We start from the raw sequence: 17,164 nt of genomic DNA on the forward strand, positions 1-17,164 counted from the left end.
AAAAATAATATATTAGTAATATATTTGTCTTTTTAAAAGTAATAATAATAATAATAATAATAATAATAATAATAATAATAATATTATTAATAATAATAATAATAATAATAATAATTATACATTTTTATTTTACAGTAAAATGGCATTTACTATAGTAATTATTTTTCTCTTATATTTTGAGTTTAAATAACAACAACAGTTTTAAATATTAGTACTATTATTACTATAATTATTTATTTATTAGATTTTTACTTAAGTAGAAGTACACTAGTAATATTAGTAATATATTTCTGTCTTTTTAATAACAATAATAATAATAATAATAATACATTTATTTTACAAAACTTGCATTTACTGTAGTCATTTTTTGTCTCATTTTAAATTAAAACAATAATAATTGTTTTTTGTTAGTGCAATTATTACTATAGTTATGTATATTTTACATTTTTATTTAACAATACAATAGTAATATTAGTATATTTCAGTCACAATAAACAGAGTTCAACGAGAGCAAGGCAAGGCGGCCGTTTGGCATTAAAAAGTATATAAATTTTATTATTTTTATGAAAATAAGTGATTGTTTCGCTAGATAAGACCCTTCTTCCTCAGCTGGGATCGTTTACAACCGCATTTGGGATCGTTTGAAGCCGCATTTAATCTGCATTTTGGAAGTTCAAAATTGGGGCACCATAGCAGTCCATTATATGGAGAAAAATTCTGAAATGTTTTCTTTAAAAAAACAATTTCTTTACAACTGAAGAAAGAAACACATGAACATCTTGGATGACAAGGGGGTGAGTACATTATCTGTAAATTGTTTTTCTGGAAGTGGACTTCTCCTTTAACAGAATAGAATAGTCATGGATGATAGTAAGACATGCAAACATAGAAGAAAACCAAATGGGACGGCAGAACAGCTGTTACTTCTTGCTCAACGTGTTAATGACAAAAAGGATATAATCAAAGGAAAATCTGGAGTCAGTATAACTTACAAAACCAAAGAAAGTTGCGTGGGAAAACATGTGTACAGATAAATGCAGAGTGTTTTTAAAATGTTTTTAAAAGGCAGATTGCTAGCAACAGTCATTTTGGGATAGTTGGGATTTGGTCTTGGTGCCTTTGCACGACATACCAGTACTTCAAAAGTATTGCGATACCCTGCTTTTAAAAATGGTTTGATTCTGCATTTTACTAGTACCAGTAATTTAGTAATGCATTTTAACAAGAGCCGCATTTCTGCATGTCTGTGTTAGTGAATGGCGCAGACACACAGTTTTGTTTACTAACGTTACAAACATACGCATGACGCTCGCTGAGTTTTTAGCCTTTGCCTTCTCAATATATGAGTACATGAACACGTTAACAATCTCTAGAACTGCTCTGAGACTCACTTCATGAGCATTTTACCAATTCTTTTGTGGAAAACTATCGTCATATAATGAAGATCCTAAAGGTCTTCCCAGCAACCCATCAAAATAAAAGTTTGACAGTCATAAATATATTAATGTATTACTTACTGTAAAGATACTACTACTACTAATAAAAAAATATTATTAAAACAATGTTTAAGGAATATTTACCAGAAAAAAAATATTTACCAGAATTTATTTACCAGAAAAAAAAAGAGAAATAAATATCCTATAATAAATTAATTTTTTATCAAATCTACTTATCCTTTAGAAATTCATTAGACATGCTTTTGATTATTTAAATGTAATGGAACAATTAAAATAGAATCCAGAAAATTAATGGAAAACAGATTCACAAACAAAACTGAGTTTGAGAAAAATAATAAAACATGTTTTTTTTTAACTTTTAATAAATTGCTGTTCAATTCTGCAAGTTTCATGATTTCAATTAATTAGACATGCTTTTTGATAAATAGTTTTTATGTAACCATTAAAATAGAGGCTAGAACAATTCAAATTGAATTTGAGAAAAAATAAAACAGATTTCATAGGGCCCTCTTTATTTCATTTGTGTCTTTGTTTTATTGTAGTTGTCCTTTAGTTTGTTACTTGCATCTAGGTGCTTAACAAAGACAAAATAGCATGTCATGATAGAAACTGTTGTTGTGAAATAGAATTACTATATCATGAAATAAGATTTGGCTTTATCCTTTAAGCTAACTTACCAATATAGCAAAGATCTCTACATACCTGTAAGCTCAGTAATTGTTCACCATAACCCTGTGTAGTGGCACTGGCATGTGATTATTACTATTTTATTTATTTATTTTTATATAAATGGAGATGAAATCCTTTGTTTTAATAGATAAAATAACTATGATCTCCATTTGGATCATCTATTATTCAATTACTTTTCCTGTTCTGTTTTTTTTCGTAGTATCACTTCAGTAGTAGTATCATGATATTTAGTCCGGTATCGTATCAAAGTCAAAATTTTGGTATCGTGACAACACTACTTAGAAGTCCTCTTCACTACTCCTAACATTTACACCTAACACATCCACAGATTTAGGAGATAGTTTTAGTGCTAAAACACTTAACACTAAATTTAGGACTGACACGCCTATTATTTTTAAGATTTTCTCCTAAATCTGCAAGTTATGAGCTACTTTTAGCCTTAAGATGTTTTGTGAATACAAGCCCAGGTCGTGTGTGAAAGCTGTGTGTTGGTCGTATGTGTTTTGAGTTTTGTTAACTCAGTTCACTTCCATGTGTCTATAGATCTGTATCATTTGACATACATACATATACACAGTGTACGAAAGCCTTCTTGCAGCTGCCGCCTTCCCACTACGCCAATCTGAGGCCCCGCGGCCGAAAGCTACGCTCCACACAGCGCCAATATCTCACTGCTGCTTTCCCATCCATTAGTACAGCCAAGACTAACCTTTTCACCAGTATTCAAAACACCAATGCCTTCTACACCCTTAAAAATCAAGGATCACTTCAACAACAATAATCCGTGACACGTGGAACGGCATGCTTGATATAATTCCTCCCAAAGTCCCTGGCTCGGCCGCCGTTCCCCGCCGTGCGCTCCAGAAACCTTCTCACCATCACGCACATGGTTTCACTGACAAACTCGACATTTTCCCATTTCAGGCTGTTGTCCCAACATGCTTTCAATCTACCTTCATTTTCCCCAAAATCTTCAAAAATGAACTTCAATGAATACCACCCATAGCAATTCAGTCCCATGCATTGCATTTCAAGGTCAGTTATGGTTCATATAGAGTCTTCAGTTCCAGGAAGGAACTCTATATAACCAGAGGAACTTGGTCACACTTGGTCTCGGATGAGAAAACAACTTAAGAACTACTAATACGTGCATAAACAACAGCCATCATTTCCAACCAAATCAGAACCATATGATAATCAAGTCTAATACTATCTGACTTACACAGTAGCTCACAAAACCAACATCACACTCTCACAAACGAAAGGGTTAAGCTTTCTCTTATTGAATTACTTCAACAGGATCGTCTAATATCCCTGCAGAGAGAAAGAGGAACTCAGGAAGCTTGAGTTTTGAACTCAGTAACGTGGCCTCAGAGCAAACGTGCCATAAAGTTTATAATTCTTACTAATAAAACGTCGTCAGAGACTTTCCTGTTTTGTCTTCACGTCACTATTAGAGCGGCGCTCGCTGTGACCGGTGCGGTTCCTCGTTGTGTTTTCTTTACCAGGTAATAATGTGGAACATTCAACTCTCTGCCCGAAGGTTTTCATCGTGATAGGAAATACCAAGCATAAACTCTGACCCCCGCAGTCTGAGTGTTAAATGCCAGCTACTGTGAGCGAATTATGATGATGAACTGAAAGCAATTTCCACTTTTTTTTCTTTTTTTTTTTTTGTATAACCTGAACCTCTAACCCAACCAAAAGTAAAAACAAACCAGGGTTCATTTTGTCTAAACCTCTAACCTTAAGTATTAAACATAGTGAGTTGTTTGTTTCATGAACGTTCTGGATTAGTGTTGAGTGAATTTTAAAAACAAGTGGCTTACAGTTTTTTCCCAGTGAATGAAAAAACAAGCAAAAAGAAAATTTGTACCTATTTTTACAGACTGGAACATCATGGAGACTTGATGTCTAGGTGCATTACACTGACTACAAAATCACCAAAAATGTTGAAAAAGTAACATCTTTAGTCACTAAATGACATTAATAATTTATCTTTATACTGTCCTCCATGATGATAAGCAATAAAAGTGTCTTTAAAATAGATTTTTGCTGTAATCACCTCATCAGTCCCATCAATCCTGCTCATTAAACTATGTACATTAAGCTAAATCTCAAATATCTTTGAACTGTCATGTCACACTGTAGTTTCACATTCAGTATGTACGATTTGCTTACGACACTAGTAAGTTAATGGTGTTAAAGGGATAGTTTAAAATAAATAAGTAAATAAATATAGCTGCAAGCAACAAACAGGGTTCAAGCACTTTAAGGCAGATTGTAACCACCTAAATCAATTATTTAAAAGAATTTTTGTCAAATCCAGGTAATGTACCATATGATGTTATTTAACGTTTATGACTGTTAAAACGCCAGCTGTGGTCCGATCTCCTTAAAACTTTGCTTGCTTGTTCAGACTCACCTGTGGCATGTCCTTAGCAGGTTTCGTGAAATTTTGAGTTTTCATTTGGGCTTTGTAGGTTTTTGGGTATATTTGGACAGGCGCCTTTTCTAAATGACCCAGTTAAAGCTTCCCAAAGGGTAAATTTCAACATTTTTTGGATAATAATTGCCCTAGAGAGTCCAGATAATTGTACTGCAGTGTTTTGTTTTCCAGATTAAGCAAAAAACCTAGGACTAGTTGGCAAAAATAGGTTTTTGACATCTTGATTGGCAGCAGTGGTTCTACAGGCAAAGTTGTCTGAAATGAGGAGTTCTCATAACATATGATAGGAATATCACGCATACGTGTGAAAAACAGTACAACGTACAATCATTTACAACAACCATTCCGACCAGTGTCTGATTTGTTTCTAATTTATCAGACCTTTAGGGCCGTGAATTAAACAGGCCCACCGAGTTTCGTTCTGACTGACCTCTGTTAACCTTGTCTAATAGGTGCTCAAAATCCATTGGCCAATAGCAGCCATGTTTTTTGAGATATGCAAATGTCCTTATAGACACTTGTGGCACTTTGGAACAAGACGGTGCATACGGATTTTCATGTCAATAAGACCAGCTGTTGCGTTCTAATAGACGTTTTAATATTTTTTCCCTTCTTACACCGCCACCAAGTGGCCAAGTTCTGCAACTTTTTTCATGTGACCTCAGATTCAGAGTTTGGTAAAGATATGTCATTCTGTTGAAAAGTTATAGCCATTTTAGTAAATGCGTCCCCGCCACTTTTGAATGTTTTGGTGTCCCTTTGTGATGGTGAGTTGAAAGTTCCTTTTTTTCTTTTTTTGGTAATTATTGATATTCACTCTCCAGATAATCTTCCCACACTGGTTTGGTTCCAATCGGGCGGAATTTTCAAAAAATCCACTTGAGCCTGCAATATCCAGTTTAGGAGTTATGATCGCTTTCGTACTTTTGATCGCTGTAGCGCCCCCATCAGGGTGATTGGGGCGAGCCTTGGTGACGTTAGATGGTGTGAGTACTACCATCCCTCCAAGTTTCAAGTCTCTATGACTTACGGTTTAATCTGCACAATCAGTTTTATGTGGAGATCAATTACAATACAGGTTTCAGCGCTGCATGATTAAACCCCTAAATAACAACATTTTCTTATTTACTCACCCTCTTTTAGCGCCACCAAGTGACCAAGCTCCACAACTTTTTTTTTCATGTGACATCAGATTAAGCTCTTACATACGCATTCTGAGTTTGTCAAAGATATTTCATTCCTTTCAAAAACTATAACTTTTTAGTAAACGCGGCACTGCCCCTTTTAAACGTTTTGGTGTCCATTTGTGACTGTAAGTCGAAGTTTCCTTTTTTTTTTTTTTGGTAACTATTGCTATTTACTCTCCGGAGAATCTTCCTGCACTGGTTTGGTTCCAATCGGGCGGAGAACCTTGGACCAGTTTGCAAAAGTAGGTAAGTCTGCAACAAACAGTTTAGGAGTTATGAGTGATTTTGCACTTTTGATCACTGTAGCTCCCCTGTCAGGCCGACTGGGGCGAGTCTTGGTGATGTTGTAGATGGTGTGAGTACTACCGCCCCTCCAAGTTTCAAGTCTCTACGATTTATGGTTTGGTCTGCACGGTCAGTTTTACGTGGAGATTGATTACAACACGGGTTTCAGCGCTACGTGCTTAAATACCTAAATAATAATATTTTGTTATCATTTACTCACCCTCATGTAGTACCAGTGCTGTTATTATAAAAGTAATTGTTGTTAATTGAACATAAGCTGAAATATACAAATATTAGATGAAAAACTTAAAAACTGATAAGTTTAAGTTAAAGTAATACAATGACTAAAACTGAAATTCAGGCTAAAAAGATATAAAAACAAAAACTAATAAAAATGCTAAAAGAAAAAAAATAAAAAATAAAACCTAAACTAAATTCAAATGAAAATAAAAAAAAAAAAAAAAAAAAAGGTCTTCAAAAGGAACTATGACTATGATGAAGAGCTTCATAAAATTACAGTTGAACTACTGATGTCACATGGACTATTTTATTGTTGTCCTTACTACCTTTCTGGGCCTTGAATGTGTTGGTTGCGTTGCTGTCTATGCAGGGTCAGAAAGCTCTTGCATTTCATCAAAAATATCTTAATTTGTGTTTCGAAGATGAAAGATCTTACAAAGTTTGGAATGACAATCTGCATTTTGATGAATTAGACTTCATGAAAGGCACTGCTGCATTTGTCTGGAACCCATTCAAGCCCATTGATGAAGAATATGTTGCTGCCAAATTCCAGCAAGTATTCGCTTTATCAAGTGGAGCTGACATGGAAATAGCTGACTTGCAAAATGACATTGAAAGCCAGATCAAGGTACAGTGACTTTTTTGGGGACTTGTCTAGAGAGAAGTTTCCTCTCCTCACTACATGTGCACTGAAAGTGAATGCTTGCTTTGGATCCACTTACTGCGAAATGCCGTTTTCACAGATGAAAATAATCAAATCAAAGAACAGGAGCCGCCTTACTGACAGACGCCTCACAGACTGCCTCAGAAGCTACGAGCCAAACTACAGAGAACTCACAGACAGCATTAAGTCACAGCTATTACAGTGAATAGAGTGAGTAGCAAAGAGAGCAACAGTTTTCCCTTCTGATAACACTGCAAATTGATGCTGCATAAGATGTGACATAAAGCGATTCCCTGGTATTAAGACTTGTAAGTCCCATTATGCTTTTTCACTTTTTGAATTTTAGCCAGTGTGTGATGTGTATGTTGGGGCATAAAAAAGATCTACAAAGTTACAAATCTCAAAGTCCACCCCAAAGGGAGATATTTCGTTTTTCAAAAATCCCTTTTCAAGAACTACAACGACAGATCCTTTGGACTACAGCGCTTGTTTTCTAGGCATTAAGATGTCACAACGCGGTCCATTAGAATATCATTAAAATAAATCCCACCTACGGAAATTCGAATGGTTGTGGGGGTGGTGTAAACACAAGCATTGACTAGAGTGGCCGTGATCAGCTTTGGTGGCTGTGTCAGAGCCCTAATGTGTCGCAGACGTGTGCAGTGTGTGGTAAGAGATTTGTTCATCATACAGTGTAGATAGCTTCACTTATAAAGTGAGTGTTTTTTTTTTTTTTTTTTTTAAATGCATAAACTTGCACTAGACTAGGCTAGGTTAATCAGTAATGATGTTCTTGTAAACATTAGGCTGCTTTTAGCCTCATGCTGGAGCTGGTTTCGGGCAATAAAACTAAGTATGTAAACAATTTAATAAATTAGCACGATAATATCATGCATCAGCGATTTCGCAGGTTGACGATAGGACCCAACACTACTGTAGCGTCAACTATACCTTAATATAAGGAGTGTCACGGTTCGATACGATTTCGGTACAACAGAAAAAAAAAAAATCTACTATGCTAGGTTTCTTTTATTTTAAAACAGACAGTAGTACAAAATTACATTTTTTCCACCTACATGTGAAAATACTAAATATTATATTAAATTAATATATAGGCTATAAAATATGCAATGAAAAGTCTCTAATATACTTTGATTAAAAATTCTCAATGGTTTTGTAAAACAACACCCTTTTTACCCTGTCAAAATGAGCTCTGCAAAAATCATCTCATTCTAAGGGGTTGTTCCTTTAAATGCAAATGAGCTCTGCTCACCCCGCCCCTCTCTTCTCTCTGTGGAGTGACGATCTTGTTTACTTTAGCCGCATTTAGTTGCGTTTAGCCACTAAACTTCCTAACTACCAGGGTATAAGGAAAGGCAATCGCAAAGATTTATAAAAAAAAAAAAACGCTTATACACACTTCTGCTGTAAGCGAAGCTGGATCACGAGTGATTCGTGCAACAGATATATGTAGATCGGGAGGCGCATTCCTTTCACAAACAAACGTAATCTACTGCATCTTCAGCGGCTCAGATGTCGGGAGTAAATGACGACCACTATGTTCATTATTACATCCAGCAACAACACCTCAATCGCTCAATCAGAGATATTCTTGTCTAACTTACATCCCTGCTCCGGCATCGAAACAAGGAAAGTTACTGGACTGTGAAAGATCTTACAAAGTTTGGAATGACAATCTGTGTTTTGATGAATTAGACTTCATGAAAGGCACTGCTGCATTTGTCTGAAACCCATTCAAGCCCATTGATGAAGAATATGTTCCTGCCAAATTCCAGCAAGTATTCGCTTTATCAAGTGGAGCTGACATGGAAATAGCTGACTTGCAAAATGACACTGAAAGCCAGATCAAGGTACAGTGACTTTTTTGGGGACTGGTCTAGAGAGAACAGCTGGTCTGAGGTAAGAGCTCATGTCAATCAACTATCGTGGGAGTGGCCTCTGTCAGTGTGACGCCACAACAACAGGCATCTGAGAACGGCTCGATTTGAAAAAGGGGATATTATTTTTACAGATTAATTAAAAACCACTGCATGGATTTTTATCATTATAGGGTAGATTTGTACATGCACTGCCAACACACATTAATGTTCAAACAACATGAAAAAGTGAACTTAGCATCTGATGACCCCTTTAAGTTGATTTTGCTAGTATGAGGAAAGTTGAAGTAATCGCGCTGGCGCACACAAACACAAAACATATCAGTTCCAGGCTTCTAGCATTGCTAACTTGACAGTGCAATTGGTACTTTATCAAAATAAAACACAGTGAACCAAACATCAGTGCGCCCGTCTCACTGTCACCGTTAGAACGCGACTGATGTACAAAGTCTATAATTTACATAATAAATAATAGTTGCATTTGGATGCATCGCAAATATGGAAATATTATGGAATATTTGGATTTGTGCCGAATGAGAGAGGGAGGATACAAGAGCACAAAGCTCCATTTCACAGACAGTTGAGTGTGCAAGCCTTTAAAATATACACCTTTATCAGCGAGAGACACGTTCAGAATCAGCACATGATCACTGTCTAGTGGTCTTTGTTTTCAAGTGCGCAACTCCTGGCATCCGCTGTTCTTCTGCCGACGGTTATCAAACAGTGTTGCATTACTGCGGACGCCCCCTTCTGGATTAAGGGTGAACTGCCTGTACTCATTGCAAGGCCTCATGCACCGAACCGAGATGCCCGTATAGGTTTGGTATGAGTACATGTATCGTTACACCCCTATTAGGAAGTTTTACTCATCCACAGACATCTTCTCATTCTTTTCTCCTCTTCAAACTGCTAGGAAAGCAGTGACTTCTAACGCTTCTCTGGTTGCCCTCCAAATAAAAATTCCAAACGAAAGCCATACAATGCGGCGTCGTATCAGTATTTTATTTTCAGAGTCATGCTGCGGTAAAAATAGCAACAGGTAGCGGCAGTAGCTCACTGAGTGCAACCATTTCAAGTCACTGAAATAATGGTCAAAATCCAAAACAATGTGTTTTTTAAAATAACGTAAATCTTTCATGGGTTTTCTACTACATATGTCAGTAAGAGACTTCATCAAGTAATTAGAAGAATCCAGTTCCAATGCAGTTTAAACGAAGTGGCGAAAAAAAGGAAAAGTGAAACTGTGAAAATATGGCAGGGCCGCACGCGCGCAGCCACATGAAAAAGCAGGCGAGAGCAGGGCCTCTTCAGGAAGATTAAAAGGCCTTTTTCCATTCAGCAATGGAGCGCAGGGGTAGAAGGGCCACAGAGACGATCTCATTACAGACTAACACGCAGCAGCTGCCCTCCTCTCGCCATTTCTTTTTATTTTCCAGACATTCTCAATGCTTGGTTAAAGTGTTTTAAATCAGACACTTCTCTGGAGGCAATATGATTTATTTTATTGTCCCTCAAGCGTTCCACTGACTGTCTGACCTTCGATGACCTTTTCGGCTCCCCTGTTGCTAAGGCAACACTCTTTGTTCCTGGCCATTACCCCGGGCCTGAGATCCCAGGCGTACGCAGAACTGTTAATGTAACAACACAAAAACATCTGAGGGAAAATAGTATTAGCAGCTTCTATAAACAATTTTTTCCCGTTCTTCATCTCGTTTTTTTTTTTTTTCCCTTTCTGTCAGATTCTTTCTGGAATAAACAACCCGGCTAGATGTGGAGGAAGTACTTTGTGGCTGCTCCAATGAGATGATATATCATTTTTTTGGGAGCCGCTCGAGGTGCGGATGAGATATGAGGCGTTAAAAGCTCCAGATATGTTGAATGGGTCAGGTATTTCGGTGTGGGAAATGGCAGCAGGCATAACTTCATTCTCTGAGGGACGGACTGGGATGCAGACAAGATGAAAGTATCTTCCTGGCCATGTTATTGCTTATGGCATCCAAATAGTTCTTCAATCAAAACGGATCCTAGATACTTTTTTAATAAACGTCTGGTGTTATAGTGCACGATTCATCAGTTATGCTTAAAAAGAAAAGTTTGTTTTCATAGTCTAAATGTAATAACTTGGTCTGACTCTGAAACATTTCATTTCATTTCAAAATGAATTTACTCAACTCATGTCGTTACAGCCCATATTACATCCTTTCTTCCATGAAACACAAAACAAGCTTCACAGAAAATCCAATTATCTATTATAAAACAAATCTCAAACAAAAAGCACTATAAACATACAATTTGCAGTACTGTTTAAAAGTTTGGGGTTGGTAAGAAGTCTGTCATGAAAGAAGGTTCATTTATTTGTTAAAAACAGTTTTTAACTTGTATATTCACAAAAACAGTAATAATGTGAATATTATTACTATTTAAAACGAGTGTTTCCTGATTATTTTTCATTTATTCCTGTGATCAAGGCTGAATTTTCAGCATCATTACTCCAGTCTTTTCTTTCATTTTAATAATTTTCTAATTTTCCATAATAAAGTAATTGTAATGCTCCCAAATCTCAAAATGTTCAGTCATTAAAAAAAAGTATTAAAATCCCCACCCCCTAAAATAAAATAATAAAATAAAATAAAATAAAATAAAATAATAAACAAATAAATTAATTTCATTTTGCCTGTAAAAAGCAGTGAAGCAAAGTGCAAGAGTTTGTTTTGTTTTTTTTTAATAATGAATAGATTCTTCATACTTGTACAGTGGAAAAAGTTGCAGTTACACTAATTATACTGATGAAAAAAGTTAAAAACTGTCATTAACTTGTATATGTACAAAATCGGTAATAATGTAAATATTATTACTAATATAAACAACTCTTTTCTGTTTATTTGTAATTAATTCCTGTGATGAAAAGCTGAATTTTTGGCATCATTACCCCAGTTTTCATTGTCACATGATCCTTCAGAAATTGTAATATGCTGATTCTGGGTTGCTTAATATTTTACTATACATTTTCAGTATTCATTGTAAGTTCAAAATACACATATATTTAAAATAGAACTCTCCTTTAACATTAAAAATGTTTTTACTGTCACTTTATTACATCTTAATAAAAATATTGATTTCTATAATAATAATAATAATAATAATAATAACAACAACAACAATTTTTGTAATTCATTTATACTACTGCTACCACTACTACTACTAATTATTATATTATTATTATTATTGTTGTTGTTGTTGTTGCTTTGTTAATATTATTATTTTGACAAAAATTGTATACTTTTCTTAATTTCCAAAATAAAATAATCAATGTTCCTGAATCCCAACATGTTTAGTCCTTAAAATAGTATAAAATCCCAATTCCCCTAAAAATAAATAAACAAACAAACAAATAAACAAATAAATTTTACTATAAAAAGCAATGAAGCAAAATAAAACAGTCTATAGTTTTTCTTATTCTTGTTCTTATTTATTTATTTATTTATTTATTTATTTTTAAATATAACCAGTGGTTTCTTTATTCTTTCATGGTGGAAAAAGTTGCAAGGAAGCCCTTACACTGATTATACTGATTATAATGATGAAAAAAGGTTAATTGATTTGTTTAAAACTGTCATTAACTTGTATATCTACAAAACTGGTAAAAATGTAAATATTATTACTAATAAAAACAACTCTTTTCTGTTTATTTGTAATTAATTTGTGTAATGAAAAGCTGAATTTTCAGCATCATTACCCCAGTTTTCATTGTCACATGATTCTTCAGAAATGTATGTTGCTGATTTTGAGAGAAAAAAAATTGTGTTGCTTAATATTTTACACATTTTCAGTATTCATTGAAAGTTCAAAATACACATATATTTAAAATAGAACTCTTTTGAAACATTATAAAGGTCTTTACTGTCACTTTTGGTCAATTTATTGCTTTTAATAAAAAAAATATTGATTTCTAAAAAAATAATAATAATTATACATTTTTTGTAATTAGTTTATACTTCTACTACTACTACTATTTACTATTATTGTTGTTGTTGTTTTGTTAATATTATTATTTTATGATAAAAAGTTATAATTTTCTCATTTCCTGTAATAATTGTAATATTCCTGAATCCCAACATGTTTAGTCATTAAACACGGTATAAAATCCCAAGCCCCCTAAAAATAAATAAATAAATGCATGAATGAATGAATGAATGAATGAACGAATGAATGAACGAATAAATTAATAAATTAATAAATTAATAAATTAATAAATTAATAAATTAATAAATTAATAAATTAATACATTTTACTTTAAAAAGCAATGAAGCAAAATGCAACAGTCTGTAGTTTTTCTTATTCTTCTTTTTAATAAAACAAGTGGTTTCTTCACACTCTCAAGGTGGAAAAAGTCGCAAGGAGGCCCTCACACTGATTATACTGATTATAATGATGAAAAACGGTTCATTTATTCATTAAAACTGTCGTTAACTAGTATATCCACAAAATCAGTAATAATGTAAATATTATTACTAATAAAAACAACACTTTTCTGTTTATTTGTAATTAATTCCTGTGATACAAAGCTGAATTTTCAGTATCATTACCCCAGTCTTCATTGACACATGATTCTTCAGAAATTTTTATATGCTGATTTTGGGAGAAAAAAAAAAAAAGCTGTGTTGCTTCATGTTTTACTATACATTTTCAGTATTCATTGAAAGTTCAAAATACACATATATTTAAAATAGAACTCTTTTGTAACATTACAAATGTCTTTACTGTCACTTTTGGTCAATTTATTGCATCTTTTCTTAATAAAAGTATTGATTTCTTAAAAAAACAAACAAACAAACTATTAATTAATTTATACTACTACAACTACTACTACTGTTAATTAAAAATATAGTAATAATATAGTAATAAAGTAATTATAATGTTCCTAAATCCCAACATGTTTAGTCATTAAAAAAGTATAAAATCCCAAGCCCCCTCGAAATAAAAAAGTGAATAAATTAATATATTTTACTTTGAAAAGCAAAGAAGCAAAATGCAACAGTCTGTAGTTTTTCTTCTTATTATTATTATTAATAAAACGAGTGGTTTCTTCACACTCTCAAGGTGGTAAACGTTGCAAGGAGGCCCTCACACTGATTATAATGATGAAAAAAAGCTTTATTTATTCATTAAAAACTCTTGTTAACTTGTATATCCACATAATCAGTAATAATGTAAATATTATTACTAATAAAAACAACTGCTTTCTGTTTATTTGTAATTAATTCCTGTGATGCAAAGCTGAATTTTCAGCATCATTATCCCAGTCTTCAGTGGAAGGGAAGGAAAAAAAAAAAAAAAAAAAAAAAAAGTTGTGTTGCTTAATGTTTTGCTATATATTTTCAGTATTCATTGAAAGTTCAAAAGACGCATATATTTAAAATAGAACTCTTTTTTTTTCACATTTTAAATGTCTTTACTGTCACTTTTGGTCAGTTTATTACATCTTTTCTTAATAAAAGTATTGATTTCTTAAAAAAAAAAAAAAAAAACTTTTTTTTTGTTAATTAATTTATACTACTACTACTACTACTGTTAATTAATAATACAGTAATAATATAGTAATAAAGTAATTGTAATGTTCCTAAATCCCAACATTTAGTCATTAAAAAATATAAAAGCCCCCTAAAAATAAATAAGTGAACAAATAAATACATTTTACTTTAAAAAGCAATGAAGCAAAATGCAACAGCGCCGTTTTTTTCTTTCTTCTACTAGTACTTTTTCTTTTCTTTCTTTCTTTTTTTTTAATATAACAAGTGATTTCTTCACACTCTCAAGGTGGAAAAAGTTGCGAGGCTGATTATACTGATCACATTTACTGTAAATGTCTCACAAAAGCATGGTTTTTGTTCTCTGTGTGCTCATGACTAAAAGACTTGCTCACTGGCAGCATTTTCCTATGTTATCCACACAATGGAGTCCATTCAGTAAAAATCACAGATATAGGTACTACTCCAAATGATTTTCAACATTACCTAATAAAACTCTAGAGTGTATCAGAGGGCTGTGCTGAAATAAAGTTTCAGTCCTCTGGTTTACTGGGAAGAATCTTTAGGACGGTCAAAGCTGCTTTGCTTCAGGCCTATAGGCCTCTGAATGTGCATTTCAGCAACTTCACAGGAGGTCAGTGAGGTGTAGGAAACTTTAAAGAGTGTCAGGTTTTTTTTGCAACCCCGAAGGCTCGGTTTTTATCCAATTTAGCCCCAAACTAAACTAAATAAGTTTTAAAAGTAGAAAAGTTTCAAGAAGGCTCCGTCATGGTTCATAAGTAAATGTGTTAAGCATAAAAGCAGGGTTTGTTATTGTTTGACGTTGTGTGCTAACGGAGGACTTGAATAACTCTTGGTCAGTGGCAAAAAGTACACTCAAGAGTCTGGAAATTAGGAAACGGCCAGTATGACCTAAGACATGAAGGTATTCAAAGGAGCCAGTGACGTACTGTCCCATAATACACAACTCAACACTTACTTTAAACTGCTATTAATTAGATGGAAAACTCACTGCTTGTCCCTTCGGGATTCCCTCCTCGTTTTACATAAGCATGAATTATTTTGCATTTGGCCCACCGCCCATCTGGATTTTAAGTTATCAAATAGGAATTTTATCTAAAGTTTTTCGGCTACCAGCCCAGATCTATAACGACGCTATGCCACCCGCTCTGGGACCTGCTGAAAAATTCATGGCGAGGACATTACACCACCTCCCGACAACTGGCACTAGTGGTTCCTGGTTTGACACCAGCTGGTTTAAGGGTCCAATGTGAAGCCAATTTTTCCAGCCTTGTCTTCAGTGGAAACATCCGGAATGTGGCGAGACTGGGCACTGCCTGTGTTACCATGGCGGTGAAAAGGGGGCACATTATTCATCATGAATGGAACAGCATTGCTATTTAGTCCATTTAAAGGGACAGTACACCCAAAAATGAAAATTCTGTCATATAGGAGCAGATGACCAAAATCTTATAACACGATACAATGACAGTAATGATATCACAATATAGTTATTTTTGCTTTTTGCATAAAGATCATAATTCTTCTCACCGGTGATACTAGCCTAAATTTTAAAAAAGACACAGACTCAAGCTCTTTAAACACAAGTGAACAGATTAAATAAGAATAAGAAACTAATGACAAGTGACAGGACAGAAAACTACAGAGAGCAGTAAGAGTTCTCTCTTGTTGTTTGATTATTAACATGAATGACAGACAGCAGGAATATTAGACTGCTGTCACTTTAAGAGCTGCCCGGATCCAATATACTGTTACACATGTGTTTTCTTTCCCAGCTGTTTGCTTTCACTTAAGACCTAAATAACTGCGCTTAATGAGGATACTTTCAAAGACAGGCATTTTAACAAGTGTGTGTATTTAATTTTTCAAGGCCTATAAAGTGTCAAAAATAACTCTGTTCAATACTTTGCACTCTACAAGCACCGTCTTCACTAGGGATGTAACAATATCAAAATCCCATGATACAATATGATATGAAGTCCACGATATATTTAGTGAGAATGATTTAAAAAAAAAAAAAAGACAATGTAATTTCGTCAATTTTAAAGTTAAATTATTCTATCTAATGCACTTTGAAAGGTCAAAGTGCAGTTCTAACCCATGTTTTTAACTAAGAAACCTTAAGTCATAAAAAAACTATTATTTGATTCAAAAATAAAGTAAAAAAACAGGAATAATGTGAAATATTATTACAATTTAAAATAAGTGTAATTTATTCCTGTAATGCAAAGCAGAATTTTTAGTATCATTACTCCAGTCTTCAGTCTCACATGATTCTTCAGAAATCATTCTAATATGCTGATTTGCGACTCAAGTAACATTTACTTTAAACAGTTATGCTGCCTAATATTTTTGTGGAAAACACAATATTTTTTAAGACATTGACATTTTTCTTTGATGATTAGTAAGTTCAAAAGAACTATGGAAGCCCTTTTCCACCACTGAATAATAAAAACATAAAAAAAGGTAACTGCAAGAATCACAAGTCACAAAGTCAGAACTGCAAGACATACAATTCTGACTTCTTTTTTTTTTTTTCTCCAAATAGCGAGTTCATATATAAACTCCCAATTCTGAGAACATCAGTGAAACTGCAGTGTGGACCTTCAACCTGCTGATCCCCACTGAAGTCCACTATGGAGAAAAATCCTGGAATGTTTTCTTCAAAACTTTAATTTCTTTTCGCCTGAAGAAAGACAGCATGAACAGGATGACGTGGGCTAAGTAAATTAATAGGAAATTTTA

At 33.8% G+C, this 17,164-nt stretch overlaps 1 protein-coding gene across 8 annotated transcripts in view; it reads right to left on the reverse strand.

The window, feature by feature from the left end:
• The window catches only part of LOC127156969 (zinc finger protein 469), a 396,695-nt gene that overhangs the window by 174,403 nt on the left and 205,128 nt on the right, over positions 1-17,164 (reverse strand). The window lies entirely within an intron of this gene.

Source organism: Labeo rohita, chromosome 25 (genome assembly GCF_022985175.1).
Source record: "Labeo rohita strain BAU-BD-2019 chromosome 25, IGBB_LRoh.1.0, whole genome shotgun sequence".
Lineage (NCBI taxonomy): Eukaryota > Metazoa > Chordata > Actinopteri > Cypriniformes > Cyprinidae > Labeo > Labeo rohita.